The sequence below is a fragment of the Triturus cristatus genome, chromosome 10, assembly GCF_964204655.1.
Source record: "Triturus cristatus chromosome 10, aTriCri1.1, whole genome shotgun sequence".
NCBI lineage: Eukaryota > Metazoa > Chordata > Amphibia > Caudata > Salamandridae > Triturus > Triturus cristatus.
In genome coordinates this window covers 1074079768-1074106410 of record NC_140593.1, presented here as the reverse complement: position 1 = coordinate 1074106410, position 26643 = coordinate 1074079768, and the positions used below count along the sequence as shown (strand labels likewise).

At 46.7% G+C, this 26643-nt stretch overlaps 1 protein-coding gene across 4 annotated transcripts in view; it reads right to left on the bottom strand.

Annotated features, from left to right (window-relative positions):
* The window catches only part of SNX8 (sorting nexin 8), a 370575-nt gene that overhangs the window by 294096 nt on the left and 49836 nt on the right, over positions 1 to 26643 (bottom strand). Inside the window, exon 1 of one of the 4 annotated variants that reach the window (XM_085629224.1) lies at positions 7667 to 7802. The exons of 2 other annotated variants lie outside the window; for them this stretch is intronic. The gene's annotated coding sequence lies outside the window, so the exon portion shown is untranslated. Of the gene's footprint in view, positions 1 to 7603; positions 7803 to 26643 lie in introns of those variants that run through there. One more of the 4 variants, XM_085629227.1, reaches the window with a different exon arrangement.

Below are 26643 nucleotides of genomic sequence, written 5' to 3'. Positions count from 1 at the left end.
AACGGGACCTACGAGGAGAACTGGGAATTTACTGAACTGGCAACATATAAATAGGTTAATCAACTGCCGATAGGACGCAAGGTATGAAATAAAGATTGAAAATAAAATGTTTCAGCTCCTTTTCAAAGGTAGGAATAGAGGAGGTGGTGCAACCAGCAGAAGGGAGAGAGATACAAACTTTAGGTGCACCTCCATAGAAAGACCGTTTCAGAGGTTGTTTTTTGTAGTGGTAGAGAATTGGAAATGCTCAGATGTCGACAACTACTGCAGGCCTTAGCCAGATAACGAGAATCGTTAGCTTGGATAAATTAGAGAACAACCCTGCTATTTCATAGGCAGACCTACCTTCAATGGGAAGCCAGTTCAATGAGTGAAGGAATAAGGTAAAAAGCTTGTGAAGACCAACTCCAGAGACCAGGCGGGCAGCTACACACATGGGGGCAATATGTGTGGTAGATGTATTTTAGACATGCCATATAGGATCAAGGTTTGCGTTATTCTTTTAGGTTTGATTGGCTTAATTATTGTAAGATGATGGTTTGCCTTCTTGGCCATGTTTATGTGTTTATGAAGACTAGGTCTGTTATCAAGAATATTTGGAAAACCGTCTAGGCCAGTTTCTCCCAAACTATGGGTCATGAGCCGCTTATTGGTGAGTCATAAAAGTCCTGTTCTTCAGAAGGTGAACCAGCAATAAAGCGGTCTTTAAATTTTGCATTTATCTGGTCACACTTGTTGTGCCTCAAAGACAGGGGTAGAATGTCAGGCTATGTCTTCTGACAAACTGCTGCATATTCTTTCAACATGAGGATTGGTGTTTACTTTCCTTTCTCTGATTGAAAAGTGAGAGGAGTTTTTAAAGTGAACTATGTGACAAACTTGCTGGGTAAGTGTGAGAAAGGAAAGGCTGTAGGATGTCATTATTTTAACAACACAAAATTTAAACAACAGAAAATCCACTATACACATATTTCAAAATATATCGGGAGTTAGGAGAACAAAAATTAAGCACATTGCTTTGTAATTCTGAAGTGCGATGGAAAAAGAATTGATGGTGGTGAGAAGTCATTCAGAAATATATTTTGCCTTAAGTGGGAAGGGTATGCCCAGACGTGGTTCTCATGCTTCAAGCTAGCCTGGCTGATGAGGGGGGAGACCCCGAAACTGTTCCCGGGATGCTGGTTTCTGGTCCAGGGAGGACCTGGCCTGGCAGTTCGGCCTGGACTGTTCCCATGGGGAGCAGGGGCAAGACTAATTTCCATATGGCTGGGTTCAAACTGGGGGGGGCGTGGTGAGCAAATAAACAATGGATTAAACCCAGATCTGTGACTGGAAGTGCATGTTTCATTTGTTCTGCATTCCGTACATCATCTGTTCTTTTTGCTTTGGAATGGAGTGGGGCCGATTGTTTTGTATTGGAGTGGGGCAGATTGCTTTGAATTGGAGTGTGGAAGACTGTTTCGGGTAGGAGTGGGCAGATTGGAGTGTGGTGAGGTGGATTGGAGTGGGGTAGATTGGCTTGGAGGGGGAAAATAGGATGGAGTGAGGTGAATTGGATTGGAGTGGGGCTGGTTGGAGTGGAGCAGATTTTTCTGCATGGGAGTTGGGCAGATTGTTTTGGACAGGAGTAGAGCGGACTGGAGTGGGGCCGATTGTTTGTATTGGAGTGGAGCTGGGCAGATTGGAGTAGGGCAGATTGTTTTGGAGCGGGGGCAGATTAGAGTGGGGCAGATATTAGTGGAGTGGAGGAGATTGTTTTGGATTTGAGTGGGGCAGATTGTTTTAGATTGGAGTGGGGCAGATTAGAGTGGAGAAGATTGTTTTGTATAAGAGTGGGGCAGATTGTTTTGGATTGGAGCGAAGCGGATTGGAATGGGGCAGATTGTTTTGGATTGGGCCAGATTGGAGTGGAGCAGATTGTTTTGGATTGGAGAGGGGGCAGATTGTTTTGTATTTGAGCAGATACTTTTGGAGTGGGCCAGACTGTTTTGGATTGGAGCAGATTGTTTTGGATTGGAGTGGGGCAGATTGTTTTGGATTGGAGTGGGGCAGATTGTTTTGGACTCGAGTTAGGTAGATTCATTTTAACTCGAGTTGGGTGTGGTGGACTGGAGTGGATTGGGGTGAGTGGACTGGATTGGTCTGGGTGGATTGAAATGAGTGTGGTAGATTGGATTGCGTGGATTGGTGTGGGGTGAGATGGGGTGGGTTGGAGTGGGGCGAATTGGAGTGAGGAAGATTGGGTTATACGACACTAAATAATTTCGAAAATTACACATAAGAAAGAAACAATGTTGCTTTTCAATACACAGAACAAGATATTCGTCATCTTTTGAGAACAGCGCCCATGAACAAAAACAAAACAAAATATGAGTAAAAAGTGAGAAAAGAAGACTTGGCAAAATAAGAGAAAGTTAACTCTAAAAAATAAAACTTTGCAATTTTGTTTGTCCTGCTGGGCAAGTTTTTGCCAGGCACACACCTTTTGTTTGCTGGCCACTAGAAGTTAAAAAGAGCAAAATAGTACCTCAATCGTGTCTGGAATAACAGATGGTCACTGATCAAGTAGAATCAATCAGTGCTTGGTCCCTGCTCCACAGATATGAATGAAATGATGCTATTGCTACAATGGCCAGTTACGAGGTTGTAAAGAAGAGTGCCATGCAAGCCAACAAATTGTAAGCAATGGGCGGGCTCCAAGCCCATTTTTATTAACAAAGCATCTTGCAAGCAATACATACGTGCTAGCGCATGCTATTGCAGCCTCGACCCTAAAAAGGGGGGATAAAGAATCAAGGTTCCAGGGATCTGGCAGGAGTATGTCACCCAAGATCTTGAAAATATTCTAAGAGTGTCATGAAGTGATGATCTACTTTTTCCAAGCTCTGATCTGAGGTTTGAATAAAGATATTCCATTCATTGTAACTGGAGATAGATGAGCTCTGATTAGTGAAGATGGTGTGTTAAAGAGCTTCTTCCATAGGAAATATTGGTTTTAATCAGATGTTCAAAACTCTATCAAAGAGAACCAACTATGAGGATGTTTGATAGAATTAGAATATGAGGTCTGTTTTAGGCTACCCTATGCAGACTGTGATATTGATGCATAATTAGCATTTTAGGGTAGTTCAATTTAATTCTATGCTTAAAACATTTGGCAGCATTTTTGGATAGATTGGGTGAGTGAATAATAACATAGGAATTTGGTTCTTATCAGCATAAATTGCTAGATATATTGGTGGGATCAAACCACAATGCTTCAGCAGGGTCTCTGAACTACAGTGAAGAGAGCCTGAAGCCCCCAGTAATCCCTCCTACAAGCAGCACAACTATATAGGCTAGATCCAGTGGCGATGAGAAAAGCAATACTGGCTAAGAGGGATGGCCTGGTTGTACAACTCAGACAGATTAGGAAGGCAGGAAAGAAATTGAAAGAAGCTCCTTATCAGGGACAACTATCCCCAAGTCCAATTGAGAAATACTTTCATGATTTAACATGCTACTGCCCCTGTGCACATTCTGTGACACTGTTATGCTATGAGATGGTTAGCTCTATTGTTCTTAGATGATGCAGGTATTGTGATGTTGATAGACACCGGATGACAATAAAGTGATTCACTGCTATTGTGTCTGCTCTTAATTGGCCAGCCCAGACCTGACCTGATTTTGTGTTTGTTTTGAATCTATGATTTGTTTGCATGTCTTTGTTTACCGATTTAAAACTCAATAAAAAATATTTGAAAATAAATGTATCAGAAAAGGTAGATAAAGCAGAGGGTTGTTTTATCAAAAGGTAACTATACAAACGAGTCCAGTACAGAAGAGACGATTAGAGGAAAGAGGGTGCATGTTTATATGCCAAAATTAGTATTCAGTAGGGAGCTCATGGGTGTAGAGAGAGAGCAGAAGGAGCTTGTCAAATTAGGTGTCCCTTGCTCGCCTTTCCCTTCATTACTAGGCATCCCATACCTAGTAACGAAGGGAAAGGCTAGCAAGGGCCTCGATGTCATAATATAGGAGAAGATTAACTGTAAGTAGTGCTATGAGAGTGAGACTTCAATTCATACGCCTGCGGAATGCATCCAACACTCAGCTATTTAAAATGCTGAGCAAAGAAAGGAAAGGCGAAGCAAATCTATCTCACAAGGGAAGAAGAAATTAACTATAGTAAACACTATGGTATAGTATTAGTGAAGGGCTATGTTGTGGTAAAGAGTCGGAATCGGGGTGCTATTTGGAGGCATATTAGGTTAAACCCCATAGGTACAGACGAGGGGATAGTCCTGTTTAGTCTCATCTAAGAAAAGGACACGTCCAAACTATAGTCATTTTAGAGTTTGGTCAGCATCAGTAATGCTAAGAACAAAAGTCCTGTTTCGGTTTTGGCTAAATAAAGCAGGTGACAATTGCTTGCAGCCAGTATACCCTGCAGGCCAAAATGGTGGACAGATCAGTCAGTGTATTGGCATCCACAAAGAATCTACCTTAATTTTGTGGGCCACTTCAGGCCAGTCTATCCTTCAAGCAGCCTGTGCAGGGACAGGCGGCACACAGGCCTAAGGAGCAGGAAAGGCAAGCGAAGACTAGCATAGGGGCCAACAGCAGCAGGCAAGTATCTTCCACAGAAGACACTAGCCATCTTCCAGTACCAAGGAGACCAGAAGGTACTAGTATTCAGAACTTCCTAGGTCTTAGCACAGTTAGCAAGATGAGGAGCAGGGCAGCTCCCGATAACATTCCCTTCTATTTAGAAGATGGAGAGTACAGTTGAGGTCGAAATGCTCAACTTTTACAAGGCCTGTCAACTCATCGATCCACAACCCCTCAATCTCCCCCTTCTGGAGGGAGGACGGATTTCAGCAGCTCAGAGGAGCAGGCATCTGCCCTTTGTCGTCAAGGGACTAGCATGCTCCAGCCAACCATTGATCCCTCCAAACTGAGCACACCGATTCTCCTAGGAGCTCCAGCTGCTCCTCCAACAGAGCGGTCCACCAACTCTCTAGCTCCTCCTATCGTAGACGGCCCACTGGTGCTCTATGCGGCTCAACCTGCTCCTCAGCCTTAAACCCTGAATACATCAGCATAGCAACGGCTCAGAGAGGAACACAAATCGGGGTCTAGTGAACGGTTAAGTCCCCAGACATCCACAGAACAAGGCAAGGAAAACGTAGAATAGAGTCAAGCATGCTCACCCCTCGCCTTCTCGGACCAGACTGTAAATTTATCACACATAAAGAGGCTGAACTAAATTTGAGGTGTCCGATCAAGAAGTGGTCACAAGGCTTAACAATGATTACCCAATAGAAAGGTATCTTCAGCCATCCTTGTAGTAGCCAATTTTTCTGGAGTGTTTTAGTGCACGTTTAATGATGACCATCAGGATATAGCTCTAAGCAGAATTATGTTGCATGTTTATGACGCTGATGCTTTCGCTCTTTAGGTTTCCTGTCCTGGCCTAGCTAGGGTAAGGGAACCCTGAGTACAAGAATGAAGGTTAGTCTAAGTGCAAAATGGGGCATCTATATGGAAGCAAGAAGAAAGAGGTGCAGAAATATCTTCAACTGCTCTTTATTACCTACAGCGCTTAAGTTGTGCTGGTGTTTGCCGGTGCTGGAGACTGCCACTTCTATTCCTTGACACCGGCACATATATATTACAGTCCACCACCTGGTGATGCGGTCTGTAAACATCAGTAGGCGCTTTAAAATAGCAAAATACATTAAAAATAATATCAGCATCTCCAGGCCATTCTTATAGCTGTTGATGGCCAGAAATATTCAATACGGTCACATTTGCAAGAGTGTGATGGTAGGTAGGTAGCATTGGAACTGGCATTTAGCAGCACTGACAAGGAGATTGGGTGGTGAAAACAGCTGTTACCTCCTAAGCAAAAACTTGGGCCTTGGCACTTATTTTCTCATAAATTAAGCACCGATTATCTCTGAAAGGGTTGGGCACTGTTAGGCAATTTATGCTTGGGAAACCTCTGTACAAGTCTTTTTTCCCATATTAGTCATCCTCAAAAAGCTACTTTTAAACCTTATTCTGGTATGAGCAAGAAAAAGCTGTGGTGTAGGGCGATTTCACTCAAAGGACTGATCTTCCCGAGGCCATCACGTGTCTCTTTTATTAACAAGATATAGGTACGTTTTAAAGTTTCACCAGTTAATCGTGAGTACAACTAATTGCTCCAGTTTGTCTTAAATGTACTTGTTCAATTAACCTGCTAGATTATACCTCAACTCCATTATACGGTAAAAGATTTCCTAAAAACAGTAGACAAGATTAACATGGCAAAACAGACATATAAGATACAGCTCTAATTACTCATTGAGAGACACTAACTAAAGTACATATTCTTAGTTAATTGTGATGTTAATTAAACACCGTGGTGGTTATTAATTGACAAGTTTTACTAGTTACTACACAAACATGCGAGTAAACCTGTTCTAATGGGTTGTAGAACTATGAATTCCACTCACAAAACCCTGGGCCAAGACCAGGGTCGGACTGGCCTATAGGGCAATCTGGCAATGCCCAAAGGGTTGAACTTACAAATCAGTGTGTGGCCCGTTTCTTCGTTTGTTTGTATGCAGTCCGACATGCCCTGCAAAACACTTGCACAGTGTCTTTGCAAGGTCAAAACAGCCCTAATTTGCAAATGCGTGACACTTTTTAGCTATCTGATTCACTAATGGGAGCTAGTTTTACTTTGGTGTCCGGGTCTATTTTCTACGGCAGTCCACCATGACCAAGACCTCACCTACCTATTATCACTGCTGTTTGGTTAGAACCGACCCCTTCCTGCAATTGTACTCCACTGTTAACTTAACGATAGGGGCCCTGGGCAAGAAATAACTTAGAGCTCGTCTTTGGAACAACTTTGAAAATATAACTCTCGAATTATACGTTTAAGGCACAGAACTGATCTTGAGTGAAAGTTCAATTTGTGAGGGAATGTAGGCTTGAAAGGTGGGGACCACTTTGCTCATATCGCTAAACGTCTCTGTCGTACTCAAAGCACTAAAACACCCGAAGAAGCAGATGAAAGCTCTCCATAAATTTCAGCTGGCCTAATGCATACATGCAAATAGACCGGATTCAGGCTGGAGACTCCCGATTTTTTAAGTAAAACAATTTGCTTTAGCTATCTCCCGCCTGAAATTGCCTCTCCAATATTATGTCAATGGGTAGAATACATTGTACCGATTTTTATTTCAAAATCTCCCACTTTAAAAAATGATGGCATGTATGCTGCTGTCAGCGGCGCCCGCACCCTGTATTATTCACACATGTAACTTTTTAAAAGTTCCAAAGAAGTGCTTTTCGGAGTGGGAAGGATGACAAGCCTGAAATACGTTAAAGGAAAGGCATAGAACAAGAAGAGATTTTACAAGACGAACGTAAAAAATATACTTTTCAAACGTCAGTACTACACATCTAACTCAGAACTTTCTTTCCTAAAGGACAGCTGGACTGCATGCTCTAGCAGACAGAGCCGCCTACACTAAATAGCATCCCTCTGCATAGCAGCAGAAGTTAGGAGAAAACTCAATTCATCAGGACCATCCTCCCTCACCGCCACATCTTGGAAATCGCCTACCGCGTCTAAAACTTCCCGGTCGACTGTTCCATTAAGATCCCGCGTGTCACTTCAGGCACCTACCTCGCGCGCAGCAGGACAACTCGAAAGCCACCTCCTCACTGAAGCCTAGTCAAGCGCTGCAGCAGCCAGCCCACAAGCTGTCAGGCTTCCCGACCCACGTGACGCCCCTCCCGTGAGAACCACAGCTGTATGCCGCGAGCCAAAGCATCGCCTCCCGAACGCTCACAACGTTCCAACAATAAAAGAACTAGAGCGCTAACACCAATCATGGGCTAGGGCACGACGTGAGGCGGCCATGGCTGCCACGCTGTTTGAATAGATGAAATTCACAACCTTCCTAGGAGCAGCTTCGGCAACTGAGTAAATAAAGGTGTTTTAATCGCACTTTTTTATATTGCCTATGTAAATGTTATTGTAAAAAAGAGGAGAACGTCTCTCACCAGTTATGGCATAATAATGTTAAAAAAATTCTAAACAAAAAAATGTCAAAATAGCAGGGCTCTCCGAATATGTAGATTATTATGATCAAGTTTGATAGTTTGCATTCTGGTGCTCCCTTTATAAATGCAGGAGTGCAAGTCCCGTAGGGCAAAAACTTAACTGGGTGAGTTATTCGTGGCTGACATGAAACATCTTGTGAAATGCGTTAACAGTCTTTTATTGTGTGTTTTTAGAAGAGTTTGGCGAGGGGATTGTAGTAACCACCAGGACACTTCAGGGGCAGCCCACTGCCCTGGATATGCATGCCCGACATCCTTTGGCCAGGCGTTTTATAATTTTTAAAAAAAATTTAATGCGTTTTTATATAGCGCGGACTTTACCCGAAGGTGTCAGAGCGCTTCACAATAGGAACTGTAATGATACATGAGGCGAAAATTACAAGTGAACATGTTACAAAATCAAATGTTACGTTACATGAGGCAATAGTGACAACTGTGCAAGTATCAAGAACAAACAAAATACACGAGGTAGCAAACGATACGTTACAAAAGGAAAAAATTACTTGTGCAGGTTACAAAAGCATACAAAGAACAAGTAAAGTTAAAATACTGCAATAAATGGCAGACACTCAAAACACTAAAACAAACGTTACATGAGACAATGGTGGCAATTGTGCATGCATCAAAAGCAAACAAAATACAAGAGGTAGCAAATGATACGTTACATGGTGACATGTGTGCATGTTACAAAAGAGTACAAAGTACAAGTAGAGGTATAATACTGCACTAAATGGCAGACACTCAAAACACAAAAACACACTGGGAAGGCACTTCTATAGGCATGGAGAACAGAATTTCCTATAATGGAAGGACTTCCTTCAGATAATGGAGGGCGTGAATTAAATTTGGAAGTGTCTTTGAAGGAGGAGAGCTTTGAGGTCAGTTTTGAAGGCCTGGGAAGAGGTGATGGTCCGGAGCTGAGGCGGAAGTGAGTTCCAGATTCTCACTGCGTTGCCTGAAAAGGATTGGACCATCAATCTTTCCTTCTTGAAAGTGGGAGGTTCAAGCAATACATTTTCTGCATTACGTGATGGTCTGGAGCCTCCAGAGAGTTTCAGTTTATTCGCCAGGTAGCGAGGGAAGGAGGAGTGCAAGGCTTTGTGGGTGATACAGGCAGTCTTGTAGATAGATCTTGCCTCGATGGGAAGCCAACAGAGGGTGGATAAAATGGGTGTGATGTGATTGCTTCTTTTGGCCCCATATATGAAACGAGCTGCTGAATGGAGAACAGACTTAAGGGGGGAAAGGTGGGATTTGGGGAGGCAGGTAAGAAGAGAATTGCAGTAGTCCAATCTGGAGAGAACCAGCGATTGGACCAGGGTTTTAAGGTCTTGCTCCGGGAAGAAGCGACGAATCCCCAAAAGAAGGCGCAGTTGGTATTGAGCAGACTTTGCAATAGAATCGATGTGGGAGAGTAGATCAAGTTTTTTGTCGAGTATCACACCAAGGGATTTTGCGCTGTCGACAATGATGGGTTTATTGTTAAGTAGGTTCATCTGGTCCATCCATGATTGAACCGGGGAGGAGAAAGTGAGGAGGAGAGGAGGAGGAATTCAGTTTTGGAGGGATTCAGAATCAGCTGATGAGTTAAGGTAGGTTAGTGATGGGGCGGTAGTTGTTGAGGTCTTTCGCATCAGTGTTGGGTTTTTTAAGCAGAGGGGTGACCTGCCTAGTTTTGAAGGAAACAGGAAGGGAGCCTTGACAGAGGGAGAGGTTGACCAGAGAGGTACAATAAGAAAGAGAATGGGTATAGAAGTCAAAGGCAATGGCACTAGGGATGGGGTCAAGAGAATGGTTGGAGGGCTTTGTTTCGAGGATGCATTTGAGGAGGGCATCTTCAGAGATGGGGTCAAAGTTCTGCCAAATGGTTAAGGATTTGCGCTCCTTTGTAGGGGTAGGATGAATGACCTGATCTACAAGTGATTCCACTTTTTCGTCAAAGAATATAGCGAATTCCGCTGCTTTCTTAGTAGAATCTTCCAACTTGGAGGTTGGGGGAGAGCAGTTTGGGTTCTTGATGAGGTCGAATAGTTTTTTGGGTCTATTTTTGGCTGAGTCGAGTAGGGATCTGAAGTGCAACGCTTTTCCAAGGAAGATGTGCTTGTGGTACTTGGATCTTGCTGAACGAAGCGTGGCCAAATTATCGGTGGAGGGCGCTTGTCTCCATTGTTTCTCAAGGACTCTTAGGTACTTCCTTTCTTCATAGAGGGATTTGTTGAACCAAGGTGCTGAGGGAGTAGGCCTTTTCTTTTTGCTTTGGAGAGGAGCGACATTATTGATTTCGACTGCAAGGACTGTGAGGCATTGGGAGGTGAGTTCGTTAACATCTAGGTTCGGGTCTAGCCTTGGAAGTGATAGCAAAGCAGAATCACAGAGGGTACCGAGGTCAATATTTTTATTGTCACGGAACCAGGAAGTAGCCCTCTTAGGTTGGCCAAGAGTTATAGAGTGTGATAGGTGAAGAGAGAATGGGATGAGGAGGTGGTCAGACCAGTCTACACGAATAGGGGTAGCGGTAGTCAGCAAGCCTGCTTTCGAAATTACAAGGTCCAGGATTGAGCCCTTAGAGTGTGTTGTTTCTGTGCAGTGTTGGATAAGGTCATTTGCAGAGAGGAAGGTGGCCAGCAAATTCGCAGAGGTGTCTTGAGGCGAGCCCCAGTGGACATTGAAGTCACCCACGAAGATCTTATTGTCACTTTGCGAGTATTGTTCGCTGATGAAGTCAGTGAGTTCCTCCATAAACGAAGGGCTGCTACCAGGCAGGTGGTAAGTAGCATGGAATCTGAGAGGAGAGCGGTGGTGCAATTGAAGCTCAAGAGATAGGCATTCAAAAGTGCGGAAGGAGCTGTTAGGAAAAACCTTAAGTTGAAGAGAGTTTCTAAAGATGACTGCAACACCTCCCCCAACTTTGTCAATTCTGTCATTTCTCAATATAGAATAGCCTGTGGGTAAAAGGAGATCAAACATAGAGTGAGAGGTATCGTTGAACCAGGTCTCTGTGAAGAAGAGCATGTCAATATTGTGCAGGATGATAGTATCGGAGATTTCAAGTTTGTGTTTTATTGCAGATCTGTAGTTGTGGAGCATACAGCGCAGCTCTGTCAAGACTGTTTTGGTGACGGGGGCACTTGGGCTATGAGGGGTGATGGGGATATTGTACTTATACGAGGGTGCTCGGGAGGGTTTAGGTGGAAGAGTGGTTCTGACAGAGGAGATGGTCGGAATAGTGTAGATAGTAGGGTTACTTGGAGAAGAAAGTGGAAGAAGGGTGGCGTTTTAGGGCTTGTGTGAGTTTGCGATGTTTGCACACAACAGGTTATGCTTGGATATTATGGGGTGTGGGGGCGAGGTGCATCTCGTGGGAAGGGGTGTGCTTTCCAAAGGAATTGATCTGTATGGAAAAGTGGAAATCTTGGAGCTTAAAACTGAAATGGTAGCTTCAAGTTGGGAGATGGAGGTCATAAGAGAGCCTAGTTTATTTTCCATAGAGAGTAAGGCAGAGCACGGTATGTTGGGTGGCTTGATGGAAACAGGAGGGGGTGCACTTGGTGGTGGAAGGCAGGGAGAGGTGGGGGAATGGGAGGGGAGTAGGGGTACAGGGTTCAGAGGTGGTGAAAGGTGGTGGATGAGAGCAGGCGTTGGTGCACCAGAGGTGGAAGGAGAGTTGTCTTTGTTGGCTTTGCAAGAAGGATAGGAATTAAGGACATAATTAGGGGGAGATAGGAGAGGAGCGAGGCGAGGCGGTGGGGCGGAAGGAAATGGGAGTAATGTGTGGAGTCATAGGGATGAAGGAGGTTTGGGAGGAAAAGAGGGGAGGGGGTTTGAGAGGTTCTGTCAGCTAGGTGAGGTGGCTGTGAGGGATCGGGAATCTGGCGAGTGAGGGGGGTTGGGAGATGGGGAAGTTGAAGAAAGGAAGTGGTTCTGCTAGGCCCGAGGGAGGGAAAGGGTTACCAAGGGGGGAAAGGGGGTAGCACAGCATTGCTGGAGGAGTGGGGGAAGGAAAGAGATGCAATGGGTTTGTGGAGAAATCGGGGTACATAGCGAGGGAAGAAGGGGATAGAAAAGCAGAGAGGAGGAGGGAATAAGGGGAGCAAAAGGAAAGTTAACTAGGGTAGAAGGCTGGAGGAGAGGTGAACTAAAAAGGGGGTTGGCAGGTAGGGATAGGGGGAGGAGATGAGAAAGGAGTACCGGGACGGAGCAGATTGGACGAGGAGCGTGTTAGCTAGAGGTAAGGCTGAAGTGATGGTGGGCATATTGTGAGGGTGGAAGAATGGGAGGGGAGGGCCCAGGGGAGGGGGAGGGAAGAGGGTCAACCTGTGCCTCCCGAGGGTGCAGCCTATTAGAGAGTGGGGGGTCAGGGGAGGAGACAGGGAGTAATTGGTGGAGCTGGATGAAGAGTCAAGGGATGACTCGGTCGCAGGGGAGGGGAGGGGAGTAGGGAAGGGAAGAGGTGGTCAAAGAGAGAGACAGGTGTCTGTGGCTTGGATCATGACAGTACCGTTGTTATAGAGTGAAATAGTGAGGGAGCCGTTGAAACACGCAGAGGGGGACATTTTTAGCTGTTTCCCATAAGGGATAGAGGAGTAGGAGGTGACGTTAAGGGAATTGTAAAAGCTGGTGGACCAAGAGGGGATGTTGTGAGTGAAAAAAATGAAATCGTTTTTGTGCCTCCCATAACAACCATTGTAAAATTGATCAACAAAAAGGGAATCAGGGAAACATTCAATAGTGTTATGCTTGAAACGTTTTGCTGAAGCTTTAGTCGGGTTAGAAGGGTAAATGATTTTGTAGCAATTAATTCCAGACTTAACTCGAGTGGTGGCCATGTTGGGAAACTGAGGAGGAGGAGGGTGGTGGGATATGAGAAGGGTGTTACTAGGAAAGCGGTGGTAAGGAGAAGTATAAGGACAAGAAGGGGGCACATATTCCAGACGTCGGGTGAAAAATCTGAACTAATGTGCAGTCAGGAAAGTGAGGCGATTAGGAACAGGTTGTTACTTCAGAACAGGACAGATTCAACAAGATAGGCCTGAAGATGGAGCGGTGTAAGAGGAAAATCACTGTACTTAGCATCAGCCTGTAACATAAACCACATTATGCACAGCATCACATTAGGCGCCAGACGCATTGTACGCCCATAATCTCAACAGTCTAATATTAGACCCTAACCTCCTAAGTATCTCCAACAATCGGGGCATAAAGTAGAGGGTGGAACATAATCTCACTAGCATAAACCATTGTATGCAAGACAACCTTATAATCATAAAAAACACATTTAGCGGTAACCAGAACAGGGTCCGTAAATCATACTACATGAAATACATTTCCGAGCACCACATAAACACATTAGGGCCTGGCGCCCTACAAACCTCCCAGTCTCCCTGGCCAACTAGCCATCTCAAAGGGGCTCAAATGCCCTGTGTCCAGAATGTCGGTGCTGCTGCCAATGCAGCGAAATTCCAGGGTGCATACTTGCGCAAATCTAAACGTTGCAGCTGGCACTAATTGCTGCGCAGCTGTGAAGAAATGGGGCAAGGAGTGCATCTCACTCCTAACTCAGACAGAACTGCCCCCAATTACCCTAAGAGACTAGAGGAGGACAGCTTTTGTCAGTTCACCCGTTGGGAGAGGATTGATCTGCCCTTATTGTCCCTTCTAATAATGCCTCGAAGAGAGGCCCGTCAGTGGTGAGCCACCCGGCCTAACTTCCAAATTGGTGTCAAAGGTATCCAGCCCAAGCTGCTCCTCCACTAGGATCAGGCCCACCAGCCCAGCAGGAGATGCTTCGCTGTGTTGTCACCACGGGCGCCTTCACTCAGGCTGCTGCTTTAGGTATGTGGCGGGGTGGGGCCCACTGGGCGCTGCCAGTCGTATTATGAGCCCTCCGTGGTCGCCTAAGGGCGGGGGGCTTCGCCGTGAGGTTCGGCGCAAAACAGGCCCTGGGGTCACACCACCCCCGCCTGTTGCTGCGTCTAGGCCTCACCTCTGCTCTGCACTAGTGGGAGCTGAAAGCCACTGCCGTGATCCTTAGACCTCCAGGCGTAGTCGGGAGGCTGCTTCAATCAAGGGGTCATCAGGCCTCGTCTTCGCACCCCTCACCACAGCTTTCAGATCGTCCGGGCCCACTCCCTGGGGATTGCGGCTTCTGTGCACTGGCCTGGCTGGTGAATGGTAATCACCTTGCCCGGGGCCACACCTGGCGAGAGATCGCGTGGTGGTTTACTGTCGGGCTCAGGATCTCTTCAAATGTGCTTAGAGGGCTCCGGGGATGGGGGCACCACAAGGGGCAGGGAACCATCAGTCGGGCCTCCCTACAAGGCTGTGTGAAGGCGCCTGACCGACGCCATCTTAGGGTCAGGCATCGTTCCAACGCGATCCCTCCCGGTGGCCCACCCTCGTGTAGGGGCGTTGCCAGAGGCTATAAATAAACGGGTATGAGACCGCACATGGATTTGCCTACACTCTATCAGTGGTGTCAGTGTGGTTATTGCGAGCTGTGACAAGTGGGTCCTGAATACAGGCAGTGGTGCAAGCTTGTACATTTTGGCGATGGGGCAGTCACCCACACCACTGTGCACTGAGACTGCTGTGCTCCACCCTGGAGGTTTGAGCTGCTGCAACGTGAACTGTCGGCACGCCTGGGTGACCTCGCTTGACGGCGCAGGCTTGTTGTGTTCCCATTGGAACATGCAGTGGGCCAGTGAGGTGAACCACGCTGGCTACTGTGTACCTATCCGGTGGGGAAAAACACGTTACGCAATTGTTGGCATCTGCATTGCCCTTATTGGGAGCCTACTGCGGTTGTAGAGGTCTTCCTATTCTTATTCACAGGGGACTTGAAGCAACATAGGAGGCCGCAACCCACATGCATGGTGGAAGTTATAGGTTCGGAAGTCAAGGCTATCAATGACACAGGGACCTACGTGACGGCCATACAACAATACTGACCTATCCATCCGAAGCTTGCACTAGCCCCAACACGCACGAAGAGTTACACGTATGAGTGTGACACCCTGCTGCTACTGAAGGAGCTCGTGAAGTAGTGTGTGAGGTCAAATGACCAAGAGATAACGGCAGCGTTCCACATCATCAATAAAGAGGCAGATACCCTGCTGGGATGTCACACAGCAGAAGACTTGGGCCTCTTGCCTTTTGCTAGGAATGTAGGCATACCAGATTCCAGAAATGTTCATGGGACTAGGATGCCTGCGAGCCCCTCCCGTCACTCTGCATATCGATATGTTGGTCAAAGCAGTGGCCCTATGCCATCGACGTGTGCCATTCCACTTGCGGCCGCTAGTGGAACAAGAACTCGACAAGCTAGAAAGCTTAAGGGTGATTGAGAAGATTTCTCGGCCGAAGCCCAGGGTATCACTGATGGGGACTGCCGAGAAACCCAAACACCTATACCTCTGTGGGTGAGCCTTTCGTTTGATCACAGATCATCCGTTGGTGCTTCTGTTCAAGGGCACGGCTTCCCATCCCCCACCTCGCAATGAACGATGGGTGATTCAGCTTCAGCACTATCAAATCAAAGTGATCTACAGACAAGTGTCCAAAAATCTGTCTGATTCTGGGCTGGGAAGAAGCCACACGTGGGATGGCCCATGCTAACACTTCCTTATACGATGGGTGGGCTCGATGCTTCAGATCTAGAACTATATTACATGGCAGCGCACATCATGCATGCATACTACTGGATACATGGGCCGCCAGATCTCCCACAAATATACTTGGAAAGAGAAGCAGCTGATCCTTTGACGCCCTCATGCCACCTGCTTAGTACCTTATATATACAGATTACACATAGTTGACCCTATGGGCACCACAAGTTAACTGATAAAGAAGGCCACAGATGCAATGCAGATCCCACTACTATATTTGCCTAAATTGCCTATAGGATGGTGTGCATGGATCCCCTTAACTGGAGATAGAGCAATAATACAGTCACTGCATAACTTGAAAATGCACAATATGGGAGCCTTTTCCATAGATGAAACGCTTATCACCTGGGAAGCGATACAAGACTTGTCACCAGGGCCAAAGCCAATTAGCAGGTATGACTGTCACAGGTACGCATCAGTCGCTGCGTGCACTGGTGGGAGTTGCTAGAACTGAACCAACTGAAATGACCCCTCTGACATATTTACTCCAGGCACCCTCCCCCGGCCGGGAGATCTATACACTATATAAACAACTACGACCCAAGACTGCCCCACCAAACACAAAGGCGCAACAAATGGCAGGAAGACCTAGGCACGATAATAACAGACAAGCAATGGGAGTATTGCACCTCACTCACTAAAAGCATATCGCAGAATGGTAGACATCAACTAGTGCACTTTAAATACCTTAACAGAGTATATTACACCCCTGTACGCCTATTTAAATATGGCTTGCAAAGCGATGACAAATGCATGCAGTGCAGCGTTGAAAGTGCAGGATTTGGTCACTGTTAGACTTGGCATCTTTTGGCATGTTTCCCCTGAGTTGTTGCTTTCTGACCTCCCGGTTTTGACTCTATTTTTGCTGCCGTAGTGTTTCTGCGCACTTTTCTCACTGCTGATCAGTGGTAAAGTGCAAGTGCTCCTGTGGTAAATTGTGTTATGGATTGATGTTTCCATAATTGGATATTTAATTTACTTGTTAGTCCCTCGTAGAGTGCACTGAGTGTGCCAGGGCCTGTGAATCAAATGCTACTAGTGGGCCTGCAGCACTGATTGTGCCACCCACGTGAGTAGCCCTGAAAAGGTAACTCAGACCCGCCATTACGCAGTCTGCGCGCAGTTTGTTACTGCCATGTCGACTTGGCCAGTGCACACACTTGCCAGTCCCTCACCTTCCCTTTTCTTACATGTCAGCCACCCCTAAGGTAGGCCCAAGGTACCCCGGTGGGCCGGGTGCAGTGTATGTGAAAGTTAGGACATGCCCTAGTATGTGTGGCATGTCCTGATAGCAAATTACGGCCAATTTTGTTTTTTGCTATTGCAAGGCTCCCTGTTCCCCATAGGACAGAATGGGGAGTTTGTTTATAACATCTTATAAACATAACTGGCCCGGGGAATTAGGTAGGAAAATGAAGTTTAGCATGCCTGAACTCTGAATCTAAAGATGCATCTTTTAGTGAAGGGGATTTTTACATTCTGTGTTTGAAAATACCACTTTTAGAAAGTAGGTATTTTCTTGCTCAGTCATCCTGTGTGCCTCTGCTGGAATGTGGATTGCCTGTCTGGGTTTTGGATGACAGAAGGCTGGGGAGCAGGAGTGGCTCCAGATATTCTAGATGGGTCAGGAAAGGGCTGAATAGACCTGGGCTGCAATTGGGGTAGGGGAAAGAGATTTCCTTGCACCTCAAAGGGCCTGGTCTGCCTCGGACCATGCCGTCTACACCTCCTGCCAGGAATTCACACCAGAGAAGGCAGAACTGTTTCTGGCTGGGTACGGACACTCTCTGCCTAAGAGATCAAAGGATTTTGGAATATAAATATTGGGGCCCAGACCCCTGAACTTTAGAACTCTTTTGACCAAGAAGACTGCCAAGAAGAAGAGCTGTGAGGAGGAAGTACCACTTTGCTGTGTGCTTTGCTGTGTTGGCCTGCAGTGGCTGCTTCTGTCTTGGGTAGTGAAAGTACTGGACTAAACTTTCTGCAATCTACTTTGTGAGTTTCGCGAAGGGCTTGAGGTAGAGCTTGCCCCCTGTTCAAGAAGTCTCAGGAATAGCAAAGTCTTCAAGCTCTTCTGCCCTCTGCACTGGGAACTGTGTGTTTTGTGCTGCAACAGAAGAAAAGCCACCGACGACTTCTACGACGCCGCTGCCGACTCGGTGTCCTGAAGGCCCCGCAGAGGGCACCACCGCAACGCCACACTGCGACCCTGGTCTCACCGACGATGCCTGCTGACGCCGCCACAGAGCCGCTGCTCGCACCGCGAACTGTGAGCCCCACACTCCGCACCGCCTCGCTTCACGACAACGCCTTGGTATCCCTGACGCCGCTGCTCCACGACCCCACTGCTTGCACTGTAGTTCGAGGGACCGCTCGTAAAGTTACACGACACACCTCTCTCATCCCACACCGCAGCCTTGGCCAACTGACTTGGGCGCCATCGACTCCAGTTCGTCAGCTGACGACAGCGCTTCAGCAACGACGACGCCACTGCTGTCAGCACCTCGACGAGCACCGCATTCACTTCGCACTGCGACCCTGGTCTCACCGACGACGCCATCCATCTAACGCCAGCACTGAGCGGCTGCTCGCACCGCGAGCTGAGGGCACCGCACTGCAGCACCCAATGACTGCCGACACCAGCGCTCCTGACTTCAACAGAGAGGAGTTCGATCTGCAACGCGTGTGACCTCAAGGGCCCCGACGACTCCTGCACCGACCTCTGGAACCGACGCCTGCAGATGCCGTGCTTTCGGAAGCTCAACGAGAGGTCGCCGACGCCCTGCATTTCTAAAAGGTACTGATTACGGGTCTTCCCGACATCAAGGAACTGTTTTTCAAGCATATTTTGATAACTGAAGATTTTTAAGTACTGTATTGTGGATTTTTATCGTTTCTGGTCTTGTCTTAAGTATATAAAAACATTGGATATTTTTCTAAACTGGTGTGGTGTCCTTTGGCAGTACTTACACTGTATTACTCTTGGTTATGTGCAAATGCTTTACACAATGCCTTTAAGATAAGCCTGACTGCTCGTGCCAAGCTACCAAGGGGGTGAGCAGGGGTTATTTTAGGAGTGTAACTCCTTTATCCTGCCTAGAGTGGTGGTTTCTGCCTGGCTTTGGCACATGCCCTAGCCTACCAAAAATCCCATTTCTAACAGTCACCTTGCCTGGTTCTGTCCAGAAAGAGATGAATTCTGGCTGAGTGTGGCGAGGGAGCTCCAGGTGATGGTGGGAGAACCAATACTGGACTCACCTATGCTGGCCCTTCTGGGGTTAGACTGTGACATATCTAAAGGAGATAGACGATTGGTGGCGTTTGGCCTAATGGTGGCCAAGAGGAGGGTTGCGATGCGCTGGATTAAAGGCCCGGTGCCGACAATTTCAGAATGGCATGCCGATATGATCTATTGCAACACAAACGCAGATGTATATAATGCCTTGATGCCGCGTCGTAGCAAACCCGGAGACATATGGGGCCCATTCATGACATATTTGCAGAGTTGGGCAGTGAATACTAGGAAAGAGAATGTACAACAAGCTGAGGAATGGGAGAATGAGGTGGAAGGCCAAAATGTTGGAAGAGAGGAACTGGGGGTACTCAAACAGTAATACTATAATTATTTAAGTGCTAAAATTAGATGTTGCGTCTCAGTTATTCGACTGCCTAAATGATACAGTTATGCTCTGATACAATCCAATGATTGATAAAATAACGAGATGTATATGAGATAATCGGAATTGTAGCAACAACAACGATATCCCACAGATGTTTAGTTATGACCCTAAGAGAGAGCGTGCTGCCCTAATACCACCTGTAAATGCTTGATGCTATGTTTATAATGTACATGGTGCCAACTATAAGATTGTAACTTTTTCAGATAACGATAAATAAAGCTTAAAACAAAATCCGTCTGATTTCCTTTCTGGTCACCCTCCCCAACTCAATGGCACGATGGTGGAGGATGCTGATCAGACTGAAGATTATATCCACGGGGAGCCTCAAGAGGCTTGCCTGAGGGCATTTATTCTGATGGAAATTGAAGCGATTGCTGGAGATGCCATGTTGGAAAAAGTCAGAAACACACTGCAATGTGGTTCCTGGCAGGCCTTCCTGCAAAGTGTAAACAGTTGGAGCGGTCCGGACAAGGAACACCTCACACAGCTGTGGAGAGTGCATAAACTCAGTGCTACTTCGGAAGGTCTAATTCTATGAGATCATCTCCTGGGGATTCCTGAAAGTTTGGCTAGGAGAGTGGCACAGCTTGCACACAGGGAACACCAGGGAACAGCAAAGATGAAGGCTCACCTGTGGGAGAAAGGATGGTTCCCAGGAGTGGAAGCAATAGTGGAGGATCCGGTGGTGTCTAGCGAGTCAAATAGCGAGCAATTCTGAACTGCCTGGTGGTCTCCCTGGTCCTAAGCAAGCATGGATTTTGGCAGTTTCTCTGATGTAAGATTCAATATGGTCTTTGAGGGCAATTATTCAAAATATCCCATTGTAGAGCTTGTGGAATCAACGGAATTCACAAATGTGATGCCAGCCATGGAAAAAGTATTTGCACTATTTGGCTTTTCCCACTAAATCAAAACAGACAACGGTCTGCCATTTCAGAGCTCTGAGTTCCACGATCTGCTTGGGTGTCTTGGCATTAGACATTGCCACTTCAACCCTCAGTGGCCTCGGGCAAAGGGGGAGGTCGAGCAGTTCAAGCGGACACTGAACAAAACGTTATGCATAGCCACGCATGAAAGAACTAACTCTGAAGTGAGCCTGCATCAGTTCATGCGGAATAGAGAGGGACACCACATTATGCTACTTAATGCCCGCATAGGCCTTCATGCTGAAAGGGCACCAACTGGACATAATTTCATGAACATCCTGATTGGACTCAACCTGAGTATGATCCAGATGGCACTCAGACCAGGCGATCCCAGAACAACACATGGACAAGTATCTGCCAGAAAACGACCTTGAGACAGCTGGAGCCAGGGCCAGGAGATCATGTGCTTCCGAGAGACCGCAGACCTGGATAGAAGTGTGGTAAATAAAAATTCCTTTACCGGGACTGAATTTGATACATAATCATAATAAAATAGCTCAGTAAAATGAGAGGCAGAATCCGTGATATTAGAGGTTCTGAATGGGCTTTATTCCAATAATCGATTATAATCGGATGCTTCAAGTTCCATCACCACGGGGTTCAGGAAGTGAAGTACATACTTTATTGACAAGAAGTAACTTTTATAGTACATACGTTATAATGAAGCAAATACAGTAGGCGTAATAATTGATAAGGAACTTGACGTGGTACCTGCGTAACCGAAAATGGGTGTTTACAAGGAGAAAAAAGACACATGATTGGTTATGATTTCATGCATAGGTGGATCTATAAGATAATACTTGACATAGATGCGCGCGCAGCAGCATGACGTGTAATTGACGTGTAACTAGGGGGTGAAGGGAACTTGACATTAGCTCTACATGTGGAGACGAAAAGTCTGGGGGTCAGATCAACCTAATCCCAAATCATATCTAACATCCTATGTTTAAAGAACTATGTTATCCATAAAGAAGGACTCTCGGACAGAATCTATTCTATACTGACTGTGCGTGTGTGTACAAGCGTCTAAGTGTCTACACTGAATGCGAGGGGATGGGAATATTCCATGGTGACAGGGCTATGAATAACTTGCATGAGGGCAGAGAAACCGGGCCTTTTGCTTGGTAACTGGAGGAATGTTTACTTAAGCTACTAGGCAGGAATGCATCGGCTGAGGGGGAAGCAGATAATTCGAAGGTGAAATACAGCTCTTGGCAGAGAATAGGCTGATGTCAGGCTTCGTGGGCCGCGCAGAGAATGAGACAGAGTTCATGGTCACAGATGCAGGCTCAGACTGGAGCTTTCAGAGGCAGAAGGCAAAAAGGAGTTTGATGACAGAATCAGGGCCTACTTGCCTTGGACTGTAAAAATGGCATAAGTGAACCATATAAAGCCGGTGGCCTTTCATATTTAGAAATGGAATATCCGACATATTCATGGCGGATCTGACAGAGGACATGTTGACGGTGGACGCACATGTATTTGCGTCTTCATAACTGGAACTGGAGGGAACATACATGTACTTGTGACATGCACATAGAACCGTTGGGGTCCAAGATAGGGGACATAACTGACCAGGAAAATCCACATTTCCACACTCAGACCAGGCGATCCCAGAACAACACATGGACAAGTATCTGCCAGAAAACGACCTTGAGACAGCTGGAGCCAGGGCCAGGAGATCATGTGCTTCCGAGAGACCGCAGACCTGGATAGAAGTTCAGAACACCATTCGAGCCAGGAGTATGGGAAACAGTGAACGCTGAAGTCATGATATCTGCAATAAAAGGTGAGGAGACAGTCAGTGGCAATATTTCATGGTTCAATATTGGAGAGACCTTGTTCAGGGAGTCCGGAGGACGGAGCGATCCTAAGTGTTTCTTTTCCATCAGTGGCAGAGGAGCAGCAGGATCAGTTACAGCTTGATGGGAGGCCAAAGGAACAATCTACAGGAGAAGAGGGACAGTGCTAGTCTCAGGGAGAAGGTAACGGAGAATGTGGTACAGACCACTCACAACATCAGCAATATAATCTGCGGCCACACCTCTGGCTGAACCAAAGGTTCAAGGGCTTTGTGAGCAACGTCCTGGAGTGAGGTTCAGAGCTAAGTAGTAAACCACCCGGACACTTCAGGGGCAGCCCACTGACCCTAATACGCATGCACAACATCCTCTGACCTGGCGCAGCCAGAGTCTATAAATAAATGGGTATCAGACAGCATGGGGTCTTTGCCCACGCTCTCTCAGTGATGTCAGTGTGGTTATTTAGAGTTCCGACAAGTGGGCCCTGAATTCAGATTGTGGCGCAAGCCTGTACATGGATATGGCGTTATGGCCAGAGTTACCTTTTGAAACTGGTGATCAAGATTCTAGTTGAGGCGTCAGTTAGACATCTTGTGAATCACTTAATCTCCCAGTGTCTTAAAAATATAATCTGACTGTTGTTATGTGCCTGTTGCTTATGTAAAGCTCTACAATGCCTTCGGCTGACTAAGTTCAATATACATATTTTATATATACACATTACCTACTGGCAGTTGCCAGTAGGGAGTTATAGTTATAGTTAGAACCTAGTTGCCATAGAAAAAGCGTTTTTTGATTTGCCAATATCTTTAGTGCCGTTTGACGAATCTTCGCGAAATTTTCCAAACTAATGGTGAGCTCTGATCAGCTCCTGTCTTGAAAGTTTCGGGATGATTCGTTAAGTGGGGGGTTGAGAAAAAAGGGGGGTCCCAACACGCGTTTTCTCCATGTTAATTTCCATAGGAAACTTTTGTTGCAGCTACAGCCCTAACTGCTGAACGGAATTACACCAAATGTGGCAGAGAGGTAGCTCTTGGTCCAGAGTGCACTCTTTGCTTTAAATGATGTGAATCCGTTCAACAGTTCCCGGGAAATTCAAAAACAAAAAAGTACCGATATCTGGTGACTGCGGTGGATCCACGAGCTTGATTCTGATTGGCTGCCAACACTTCAAACTAAAAAGTGTTGGCGATAATTATTAAATGCGGGAGGCACGCGGCCCCTCGCTGCCCCGGGGACCACCACCTCCCTGGGGCACTAATTATTTCAATACAGGGGTCCGTTGCAGACCCTCGGCCCCGGGGACCACCACCTCACCAAAGCTTTAAATAAGATGGAGGGGGGCTGCGAGGCCCCCCTCCTGGAGCCCTAGATGGCCCTGGGGTTCCGCCACCCTCAATGGCCGGCTCCAGCAATGTCCCAGGTTGCCTACCCCCGGGACTTTGCAGTTTGCAATGACAGGGCGGGAGCACGGCTCCCGCCTCGTCATTGCAAACACTGGTTTGCTTCGTGGAAGTGAGAGCAGGGAACCTGCTCTCGCTTCCACGAAGCAAAGCAGATTGTTTTTGGACAAGTGGAGCTGCATGTCAGCAGCTCCCCTTGTCCAAAAGCAATGCTGGATCCCGCAGGAGGCGGGAAGCCAGCACGGACCGCGGGCGCATTGGGGCAGCCCCCGTGGTCCCCAACATGAGGCCAGGCCCCGATGGGTGGGGTACCCGGGGCCAGAAGTGGCCCTGGGAAGGGGGAGCCATGCGGCCCCCCCTCCCGTAATTTATTATTATTATTTTTTTAAACAAACCCGCCTCCTGGTGTGTTCTAAGTTGGGGGATTAAGTCCCCTTGAATCCTGAGGGTCCCTGGGGGCTAACTAGCCCACCAGGTGCCTCCAGTAAGCCCCACACAGTGGGATTGCTGACAGGAAGTCCAAGGCCATGCCCCTTTTTACACCACTCTGCAAACGTGCCTCTTGGCACATTGCTGGTGGGGCGAAGAGGTACTCTTGTGTCCTGAGGACCTCAGGAGTAAAGTGGACTTCATCCCCCGAGTAGCAGTGCGCCAGGAGGCGCATTTGCAGAGTGGTGCAAAAAGGGGGCGTGGCCTTCGACCACTCTCAGCAATCAAGCTGTTTGGGGCTTACTGGAGGTACCTGGTGGGCTAGTTGGCCCCCAGGGACCCTCAGGATTCAAGGGGACTTAATCCCCCAACCCAGAACGCGCCAGGAGACACGTTTGCAGAGTGGTGGAGAAAAGGGGCGTGGCCTGTGTCCAGCTCTCAGCAATCCCACTATCTGGGGCATACTGGTGGTATCAGGTAGGCTAGTTGGCCTCTAAGGACCCCCAGCAGCGAAGGGGACTTTAATCCCCATCCAAGAGCACGCCAGGAAGTGCGTTTGCAGTGTGGTGGGGAAAAGGGGCGTGACCTGCTATAAGAACTTAGCTATCAGGCTGTGTGGGACTTACTGGAGGTAATAGGAGGGGTAGTTGGCCCCCAAGGTAGACCTTGGGGCACAACTACCCCTCCTGTTACCTCCAGTAAGTCCCACACAGTGGGATTGCTAAGAGGTCTTCAAAGGCCATGCTCACCTTTCTCCACCACTCTGCAAACGCGCCTCCTGGCACAGTATTGGTTGGGGAATGAAGTCCACTTTACTCCTGAGGGACTTTGGCGGCCAAGTAGCCCTCCTGGTACCTCCTCTAAATCCTACGCAGTGAAATTCATGAGCGCTGGTCGGAGGCCCAGGCCCCTTTCTGCACCACTCTGCAAACGTGACTACTACGTTATAGTTAGAAATTAGCATTTAAAAAAACCTTAGAAATTCACTGAAAAAACATAGGTTTCAGGGATGTTATAGTTAGAAATTTAACATTTAAAAAACCTTAGAAATTCACTGGAAAAAAAACATAGGTTTCAGGGACGTTATAGTTGGAAATTAGCATTTAAAAAACCTTGGAAATTCACTGAAAGAAACACAGGTTTCAGGGACGTTATAGTTAGTTGGACATTTCATTCATACAAAACCAGAGAAATTCAGCCGTTATAGTTAGTTGAGCTAACTATAACACTCACCCCCACAATACACTGATGAGGACTTCACATATTACATCACCAATGACATGGTCAGTGACATCACTGATGACATCACCCATGATATCACTCATAACATCTCTGATGACATCATCCAGTGACTGTGTGTTTCCGAAAAGTTTAAATATGTTTTATATAAATATATATACACAAAGGTGTATTGAAGAATGAGTGGGTGTATGAGTGGCTGAATGGATGATTTAGTAGGTGCGTAACTGACTGTATAAGTGAATGAATAAATGTGTCTTAGTGAATGCATGGATTAGTGACTAATCTGTGTGAATGTCTGTATGAGTCTTTCAGTTGGTGTGTAAGTGGCTGCCTGGGTTGGTGAGTAGCTACATGACTGTCTATATGGGTTAATGATTGGTTGTCTGAATACCTGTATGGGTGCCTGAGTCTCTGTGTGGGTGGGTGTGGGGGGTGTGACTCCCTGCATGGATGTGTGAGTGGGTGATTCACCGAGTGTAAGAGTTCATGAGTGCATCTGTGAGGGGCTGTTTGGGTAGGTGAGTGTGTGTGTGGCTGTGTTGAGTGAATCGATGTCTCAGTGGTACATGTGTGAGTAACTACATATGTGAAAGGCAGTATATGTGAGTGTTGGAGTATATAAGTGGCTATATGTGAGAGTGAGTGAGTGTGAGAGTGGCTGTATGGATGAGTGTGTGCTTGTATCAGTGATTGTAGAAGAGAGTAAGTATGTGATAGTATCTGTATGAATAAGTGAGGTGGTATGTGTATAACTGTATAATGAGTAAATCGCAGTGTGATTGATTCTGTGGGTGACTGACTAGGTGTGTGAGTAACTCTATGGGCGAGTGGGGGTGTGTGAGTATTTTTATAGGTGTATGAGTGCATATAACTTTGCATATAACACTACTACAGCCCGAACTGCTGGACCGAAATACACCAAAGTTGGTAGAAAAGTAGATTTGGTTACGCAGATCGTGCTTTTTGTTGTTTGGTGTAAATCCGTTCAGTAGTTGTTGAGAATTGTTTTTTTTAAAAGTGTGTGATATCTGTGTTCGAGGATATTTCGAGAAAAAAGAAGAGCCCGTTCAGAGAAATGCAGAACGGTGATTGGCTGCCAACACTTCAAGCAGGAAGAGTTGGTAGCCATCTTGGGACTCACTTCACCCAGGTCCCAAGAAAAAAAGTGTAAATAAATAGGTGGCAGGGTGGGCATACCCTGACCCTCCCAAGTCATGGTCACGTGGTCCTCATTGGATCCCGCCAGGCCAAAAAAGCATTAAAAAAAATATATTGACGCAAATTTGCAATAATCATGAATCTGCGGCAAAAGAAAACAAGCGCAGGCTCTCACGCTTGTATTAACATTAAGCACCCGGCTGGGGCTAGGTCCCGGGGGCATATATTAAGAT